General features: G+C 34.6%; 1 long non-coding RNA gene across 1 annotated transcript; it reads left to right on the top strand.

The window, feature by feature from the left end:
• The first annotated feature begins 8330 nt into the window (after positions 1 to 8330).
• On the top strand, positions 8331 to 8750 carry LOC133780485 (uncharacterized). Its single transcript, XR_009869356.1, has 3 exons — positions 8331 to 8356; positions 8442 to 8541; positions 8623 to 8750. It is a non-coding gene; the product is annotated as an uncharacterized LOC133780485 (long non-coding RNA).
• Positions 8751 to 9331: the final 581 nt, after the last annotated feature.

Genomic DNA, 9331 nt, shown 5'->3' with positions numbered 1-9331 from the left:
AATTCAAAAAGGTCTTCGGGGGGGAGACGTTTGGGCTTCCCTTGACATCACTCTGGAAATTCATGCCACATGTCGACTCCCTATTGCTGGGCCCATCAATCCGTGCAATTAATGAGGGGTTAGCTCTATGTCCCAAAAATTCCACTCCATACTTTAGGTATCCCTTTGCACCGTACCCGAGGCATCCTTTTCCAATGTTAGTGATCAAGATCCATGCCTTTTGAATACTGACCGTTGGATTGTTCTCGAGTACCTATGTCGTAGGCAATCTAACAGTCGGGGTGGGATTGCTCCCTCCCTCTTGCCCCAAGTTCTATGAGTATAAAACTCAAGAATTGCCTTAGTACTCGCCTTACCTATTCAAAATCAAAATTTCCAAACTGAAAAACCCTCTATTTTTTCTTAAGCTTCCCAGAACTTCAACTGTTTCTTGGTTTTCTCTGGAGTTCTAAATGGTTGGAAAGAATTGTCTTACTTATGGATGAATGACAAGCGATTCTTCAAAGTTCGGACTTGTCTCAGCGCCTACCGGCACTATATCTCGAGTAAGTAATTATTGGTTTTGTGTTTGGCTTTGCGTTTGCGTCGAGTTTCATTTGAGAGTTTAGGTGCGTGCTTAGGAATGAGCTTTTTGTGGCAATGGAGGGGCTATTTTGACCTTCTATAGGTCTTCTTAGGCATATTTTGACATTAGAAGTGGGCAAAATGGCCTACTACACACCTTATGCAGCTTTTTCCTTTCTGGAAATTCAACCAGAATTTGGAAAATTCCCAGATTCTGGAGATGTTCACAATCTCTGGTGGTGTTCTTAAGCACCGATTACTTGGCCTTGAGGACACCCCAAGTGTAACGTCCTACGTTTTTGGGTACCTTTAAACGACTCGGGTCGGGATTTTTCCCCCGGGTTAAGAATATTATTTTAAATAATATTATATTTTTTTTGTAAGTATTCCATGAGTTATTGCTAGCCAAAAAAATGAATTTTGTGATTTTAAAAGTCAAGATAAGACTTTCGGTCCTGGACCGACACAAAAACCCTGATCGGGTAAAAATCTCGGAAAATAAAATGAAAAATCATGGCAATTATATTTTGGGCATAAAATACATTCATAAAAGTTAAAGTTTGGTCAAAAATAATAAACCTAAAAGAAAATGGAAATTTTAAGGCATTTTTTGGTAAATGCCTAATTTTGCCGAAATGGGGAATTTTATTCCATGAATGGACCTTAGGTTAAATTTTATTTTGTGGTTAATTAAATTAAATATGAGAGACATTTAATTTAATTAATTAATAGTAAGTTTGGTGATTAAAACTTAATGAGAGTGAAAAAGGTGTAAGAAGTCAAGTGGGCAAGTGGGTAGAAAAGCACTCAAGTGTTTTGTGATATTTTGAAGAGTTGTGTGAGCCATTCTAACCCCCAAATCCGACCACTCTCCCTCCCTCATTCACTCTCATCTGATTTTTGAAGACTCTCTCAAGTGTTCTCTCCATTTGCAACCCCAAGAACACCAAAGAAACTTGGAAGCTAAGTCTTGGTCTAGGAAGGGTTTTCCCTAAGGTAAAGTTTCATTAATCTAGAATTTTGTAAAGTTTTAAGCATAGAGTTTCAAATAGCTAATTGACTATGTTGTTGGGGGAAGTTTGTTAGGGTTTTTGAAAGGTTTTGAAGGAGTCAAAGCTTATAGGAAGGTCCAAACCTTAAGCAAGAACACCAAAGAGGTAAAAAGTTTACTTTTGATGATTTTGTTGTAGGGTTTTTAGTTTTAAGCATTATTTTGTATATCTAATGCTTAGAGTTTCTTGTTGATGATGTAATAAGGTTATGGTAGTTGTTTAATAATTTTTATGATGCATGAGTATTGATTTTTGAAAATGGGAACCAAAACCCCCAAGGGTTTTGTAGGATACCCTAAAACAAAACATGTTTTGAGCTGTGACTTCCAAGGGGTCAAGCAGCCACTGTATATTGTTTTTGTAAAATTAAAATGTACATGTGGACCGACCTTTTGGGAAGCCGTTTTATTTTTGGAAATGTTGTGTAATTTTCCTAAACTATGCTCACTCTACTCTTTATAAAATATGTTGAAACTAAATGTTAAGTATGGCCATACGACTTTTTAAAAAGTTTTTTTTTTATACGGGTTTTTGAGACATTTTGTTAAATGAAATCATTTATATTTCCGCATTATCGAGTCTTGAAAATCCGGGTCGTTACACCAAGTCTTTAGAAATTCTCTTATCTTCTCCCCGAGCAGTAGTCTTAGGGTTTCTCTTGTTTTGGACCTCTTTTCTTCGGTAAAAATACTAATTGCTTGGTTTTCATCTCAAATTTTTGAGGAGCTACGACTGCTCCACGGACAAGGCTTTTATCACTTCAATCAGGAGATCCTCAACATGGCCCGAGAACATAGTGTATAACAAGATGGCGCAAGGGTGGAAACTCATGAACCAGTTAGGGAATTGGTTGTCTGTGCTGATGACCAGACAGCGGAGAGGCCAGTGCTACTAGTTCCAAGAGGGTTGACCAAGGAAGAAGTCAACCAAGCCCCTATTTCACACCCCCACTAAGTTGTATGAGACTGATGGGTTTGAAGCGGAGGAGTATCGTACCCTGCTCCAACACCCCGAGGCCTTGGAGGCCATTATGAGGCATTATGCGATCAAGGAAAAATGTCTGGTGTGCCTTTGACGGGAATCCGAGAGGGTGCATTGAAACATGAATGGCCTTGGTGCCTAGAGCAAAGCCCCACCTGATGGCTGGGGCCACCCTGCCCCTGCATTAATATTTTGTGGACTTTCTGAAGTTTGTAGGGATAACTCCCTTTTAACTCTCCTGCAACATCCATCTAGTGCTTACGGGGATGTACATTACATATTGGAGGAGGAACTAGCCCGAACCTTCTCCAGCGAAGATCTTGTATTTCTACAGCTTTCGTACCACCACGAGGAAGAAGGTCAATCGAGATGGGTACTACTCTTTGATAAAGTATGCCGCCTCATCCCTCGACTACAAGGCTCCCCACCACAACGAGAACCATTCTAGGGACTACAAGGATGCCTTTCTTCACGAACGGGTTTTCGACTCGTAATAACCTGACCCTGATCCTCAACTTCTCTAGGGTTGGTGAGTATCTCACTACAACATTTTTGACCAAATATTACAATCAAATATGACAGAATTTAAAAAACGTTATTAATGCTATGGGTAAATAATAAGAAAGACATACACAATTTTGGAGACAAATGGCAGCAACTGAAATATAGGCGCCAATTAAAATACACGCCTTTTTTTGGTTTTATTTTCTAACCCAACCTTTCTCATCCCGTCTCTCTCACTTCTCAATCCCTAACTCTATTCTCAGTCTCTCATTCCCTCTCTCACTTCTCAAATCTATTCTCAGTTAACTCTATCTCCTTCACTTCTCTATTCTCAGTCTCACTTCTCTATCTCCTTCAGATCTAACCTCTTGGATCTGTCTTCAAGTTTTACCATTTCTCATGTAGGTGGCTGGCGCAAGAGGCTGGACAGCGACGGAAACGGGGCTCAATGGTGTTTGGGCTTGACGGTATTTCTCTCTCTCCCTGCTTTTGACGGTTATGCTCTTATTTTGAGTGGATTTACTAGCTTTCACCCATTACCTCTGTTTTTTTGCCTCAAATTTCAGCTACAAATCTTTCTTCTAAGGGAAATTTCGGACCTTATTTCCTTTAATGTGCTCTATTTTTTAGTTTTGTTTTTTTATTTGTGAGATACTAAATTTTTTTATTTGGGGATACTGAAGCCCTTAAGTAGTGTTATAGCTCCATTAATCATATGGGTTTTGTTGATTTGGGGATACTGAAACTAATAAACACTCCTGGTTTAGTTTCTTATTTTTTCTATTTTTGTTTCATTCCACTCACAGGTTCTTGTTGGATTTATGTATTATTAAGAATAAGACTTCTAATTAATTTATTTCTCTTTTGCTAGATAATCTTGGAGAAGATTGCGCTGTCTTTGAGAATTTGTTTGAGTTTTGATACTCATTTACAGTCCATTATGATGATTCAACTTTTGAATGAGCATGAATCTTTGAATTATTGTGTGCTCCCTACCTGTCAATTACTACCAATAAAATCATAGGGTATCAAAATTTTTATTGTAGCTGTCACACTCGCTTGGAACTCTAATCGAATCTTCATAGTTTAACATGGCAGGGTGATGACGGTTAGTTTTCACAAGTTTGGAGACAAGTTTTTTCCTGGAACCAGTGATGTCAAGTTCATTATTCTATGGGTTAATGTGTCATTTATTTGTATTCGTAAGATAGTTTACAATGAAGAATTTTTACTTTAATCTCAATTACTTTTCCCTTCAGGATTAGCATGTATATTCTTAAAAAAAAATTGCCCTGTATTTACTGCCTGCAAACATGTTTTCGTACATGCTTCTGCAGTTTTTTCTTCCCATAAAATATGCAGTTACATATTTCTTGGAAGTCTATGCTGTTACTCATCAATTAAAATGTTTTTCTGTAATGACCAATCTTCAAAACTAGCTCTATGTTGGCAACTTTGGCTTGAAAGGAACGTTCAAACTTTTTAGGGCGTCAAAAGAGAATTGATGCACCAAACATTTCAGCAGTTTTTCTTTTTCTGATTGGCAAAGAGACTGGAATTTTTGGATGTAGTCATTGTAGTTTCACTATTATTTCTGTAACCAAAGATGACCTCTTAACATCTATTATAAATATTACAACTTTAATGAGTGCTTATGTTTCAGAAATTTAGTTCATGAAGACAGGTACAACCCAACTTTCCCTTGCCTTTTTATTTCTCTCTTTCTGCTATTCTAGTTGTCAATTATATTTGTTTCTTCTTTTCTTTATGTTTGCAGGCTTTGCTCATATTATGTCTGGATACGAAAGACATATTGCTTCATAATTTCCCTTTCCATTGTTATTGAAATATCTAAAGCTCTTCAAAATAACAATGAGTTACAGACTATTCATCTTCCAATAATTTACATGGTGTGGAATGCTAGCACTATTTGGTTGTCTAATCTTCTATTTACATGAAATTGGTCCCAAAAATATGTTACATAGCTTTTATTTTTTTACTTTTAATGGGGCTGAAAGGTAATTCATATTTACTATACAACTTATCATTAGAACCAATTGCTTTCTATTTCCATTGACAGATATGTATACTACATTTATTTCAACCCTGATTTGATTGTTGAATCGTACTACTTGAATGTAAACTTGTTTGTATGCTAAGAACACCACATGCAACGAAAATATTATGCTTTAAGGGGTTAGATGTATTGTTTTTTCCCCCATATCTTTTCATTATTATGTCTATTTTGTATTACTTTATTGCTTAATTTCCTGAGAAATGATTGCATTTGACATGGTCTACAAGTTTTCAGTGTTGGTCCTGAGGATGCGGCAGTTGTTGGTAATCAACTGTCAGAAGAAGAGAAAACTACTCTTCAGGTAATATTTGTATTAGTTGATGTTTGTTTTTCTTCAAAGATAGAAGTGCCTTGGATCAATCAGCGTGGTCTGTCTAGACATTAGATATGATTATTATAGTGCCCAATATATTGTGATAGTTCAATATCTAAAAACTGAACTTTTTTGTACTCAATTGTGAAGCACTACATACGACTTAAGAGTCATAAAATTTTCCTCTGTTTCTAAATTATCAGATAGAATAGAATTTTAAAACCACAATTCATGGTCTTTTGGATAACTAACTGGGAGAGTTAGGAACTAGCATATACAACCATTACTTTGTGGTGTTTACCTCATTGGAGGGATTGTTGATAGAATAGAAGTTAAATAACTTGTTGCACATCCATTTAGAGCGAAGCAGATAAGAGAGAATTTAAAGACTGACCTTTTGATAGTAGAAAAAATAATTGTGGCAAAAATATTTTCTTCTCTCTCTGATATTATTGATTAGAACAACTAATGAAGTTAAATAAATTAAGTGCCCTTTAAATATATTGGTAGTAGGTTGAGAAAGTTGGAGTGAACAACAGTACTAGGTTGAGAATGTTGGAGTGAATATAAATATAAACTTAATGATATATAATGCACTAGAGTGGATTTAAATTAGAGATACATCTCAAAATCACTATATTATTGATTAATTTGACATCATTAGTTATTTATAAGACTGAAAATATTTCATTATAATATTATACCCTTTCTTTTCTTTGACTCTCTGATCATTTCCTTTTTTTTTTTTGGTGTACTATACTCATTTCCTTTTGTGTATACATTGGGATTTGACTTCCTTTGGCATCCTCTTATATTTTGTAAATAGTAAAACTAAAATCTGTAACACTTTTCCTTCCCTGTTAAGTATAACTAATTTTAATACTGTTGTTGTTTCTGATTACTCCTTTGATCCTTGCAGTATGCAATGTTTTTTTCTTTCTTATATGACTGGCAAATCAAGTCTTATATTCATTTTATGCTTTTCTTTGCTGCTGAGTTGGTTTATACTTCACATATTTCTTGTTGATCCTAATGGACCGTCAATGTTTTACTTTTATTACTTTGTAGAAAATAATAATTTTTACTTCAGCTAATAATTTACCAATTTAAAAAAGAAATTGTAGGATCAGTTTAGTGATTGGAATATAGGGAAAAGATAAAAGGAGGGAAGGAAGGCTAATGAAGAATGCGTTGGAAATAGAAATAGAAGAGTAAGAAGATAAGAGAGTGATGTATTCTTATCACTAATTCCAATAGCCTGTCCATATAATTAGGCCTGGTCAAATATGCAGTTCTTACTAAATGAAATCAAAATTAAACAAAATTTGAATTTTATAAATCAAACTTAAAGTGAATTGAAATAGCAAATAAACCCATATCCACATAGTAATCTAGAATATCATAAGCATCTAGTATTTAGACATCATCAACCCATTTATGAATTCATAAGTTTTGAATTGTGACAATAATTGGTACATACATTTGGCTTGACGACTCTTTTCAAACTCAAGGTCCAAAAAGTGAGTTGTGAAATTTAGGAATTCATGAGTTTTGTATTTCAAGACATGAAAATGTCACAAATTACTATAGGTTTCTGGATATTATTTAATATAAAGTTCATACTCCACTAACATCATTTACAGACAGAGTAGGTCAACAAAATACAACACTTGGTAATGGTATATATATTGTGGCTGTTTCCTTTTTTAGTATTTTATACCAGCCGTTTCTTATAACAAGTCAATTAATTCCTATCAGCTAGTTGGACTTTGATTCGTCTTTGTAGTGAGGTTTTAACAAATAGAATGTGATGTTTGATATTATTTGTTGTTTTGACCCTTACTAGATTGTCAAGGAACTGTGGATTCTTGCTCTTTTATTATATACGTAATGGTGGAGTCTGATTTCTTATTTTTCATTCTAATTGCAGTCTAGGCAAAAAGCACTTGCAGACTTACAGAAAATGCAGAGCGTGCATGTAAGCATTATTATTACTTTTTTTTTTCTCTTTTCTGAACCAATTATTAGTTTAGTGATGATCTAGTGTGATATGTGCTATCAAATTGTAGATTTCTTCATGTGATATATATACATGTTTATGATGTAAGTGATATATTGTTAGTTTCATGATCAAATTGTAGAGTACTTAAATTAATAGGTGGATATTATTATTATTATTGGTTTTTTTAACCCCCCCTCTCTCTCATGCTTATTGTATATTTTTGAGAGGCTAATAGTTTTGACCATGCACGACTTTCTTTTAGGATTCATGGAGTTTTAACTCAATCAATTGCTAATTAGCAAAGGCAGATGTTCTTATTAATGTATAAAAATGTGGGACATGCCCCTCAAGTGGTTGTTCTTTTGGTTCACCAATCTTGAATTAGATCTTTAGTTCTTTTTTGCGAATAGAAAAGGAAATAGCACTGCAGAAGTATGCCTTATTATTTTTTGAGCAAAGTATATCCCAAGAGAACAGTATTTCGACTCTTTCCTATTTTGTTTATAACATTAGTTTTTTGTATGTTAACTGTTCATGCCTACTTGTCACTTAAAAAAAAAAATACTTTGCTGCCAACAAATAAGTTCTCTTCAGTTGTAACTATCCTAATTTATAAGATATTTCTGCTTTTGTTTTGCTCAAGCAATATTTATCTTCAATATATAAACCGTGTGTTATTCCTGTGATTGGAGGGAGGCAGATTTTTTTTTTGTTTTCCTGTTCTACATTTACTTGGCTGAGACTATTCCTATTGTTACTTATCTAAGTTTTACAATTTATTCAATTTTTAGCTTTAGAAGCTGAGTGACATATGGTGCCAACCTGAGTCACAGCTAAATTTCATAACAGAGGCCTGGCTTCAGGTAAGATAATTTAACTTTTATTTCAAGGTACAGTTTCTTCACTCGAAGAAATGAAATAATGTTTTCCTTACTATTTTTTTTTCAGATCGTTGAGTGCAGGCGTGTTTTGAAATGGACATATGCTTATGGATATTATTTAGCAGAGCATGAATATGCCAAGAGACAGTTCTTTGAGTACTTGCAAGGTTAGTAGTATTATTGAGCTTGATTCTAAACTTATCTTTGTTTTGCCCTCTTTTAAGTTTTAACTTTGGCTTTTTGTGCAGGTGAGGCAGAGTCTGGGTTGGAAAGGCTTCATCAATGTGCAGAAAAAGGAGCTACATGTTTACCTTAATGCAGAGGGCCAATCAAAAGACTTCAATGAGTTTCGCACAAAACTTGCTGGACTGACCAGGAAGTTGCCAAACCAAAAATTTACTTGGCTTTTTTCTTTGAATCAGAAGGTCCTGTGCAACATGCATATTAATATTAATTTGTCTATGTGTGTGAATAAATATCTATCTAAATATATAGGGAGCTAGTTCGGTAGGGGTGTTTTCCCTATTGGCTGGGGTCAATTTTTTGTATGCATGGGGTAATTATTTCATATTCTTGAGATTTACAATAATTGAATTTGAGGTTTAACCTTGTTATTTAATACGATTAAAAGGTTAAATTATTGGATTGCAAACTCTACTAGATTAGTGTGTCCACATGTGAAGTTATATGTCATACTTATATGCACGCAATCACTCGTCCAAATTCATTTAGATGCTAATACTTCCATATTTAGTTCCATGCTAGACTAACTATGCACTGTGAAATTCTTGCAATGGGTCGTGTTATTTTTCATTTCATGTGTATCTATTGCTTATTATTGCATACTTTTCTTTTTGGTTGACTATGCTTAAATAGGGCTCCTATTGGCCAAGGATATGGCTTGATAGAAACTTTTGTTGGAGCTGCTTTTTCTGAGGCAGATGACACAGCAGTGGG

Source organism: Humulus lupulus, chromosome 5, assembly GCF_963169125.1.
Source record: "Humulus lupulus chromosome 5, drHumLupu1.1, whole genome shotgun sequence".
Lineage (NCBI taxonomy): Eukaryota > Viridiplantae > Streptophyta > Magnoliopsida > Rosales > Cannabaceae > Humulus > Humulus lupulus.
This window is presented reverse-complemented; position numbering and strand designations above follow the sequence as displayed.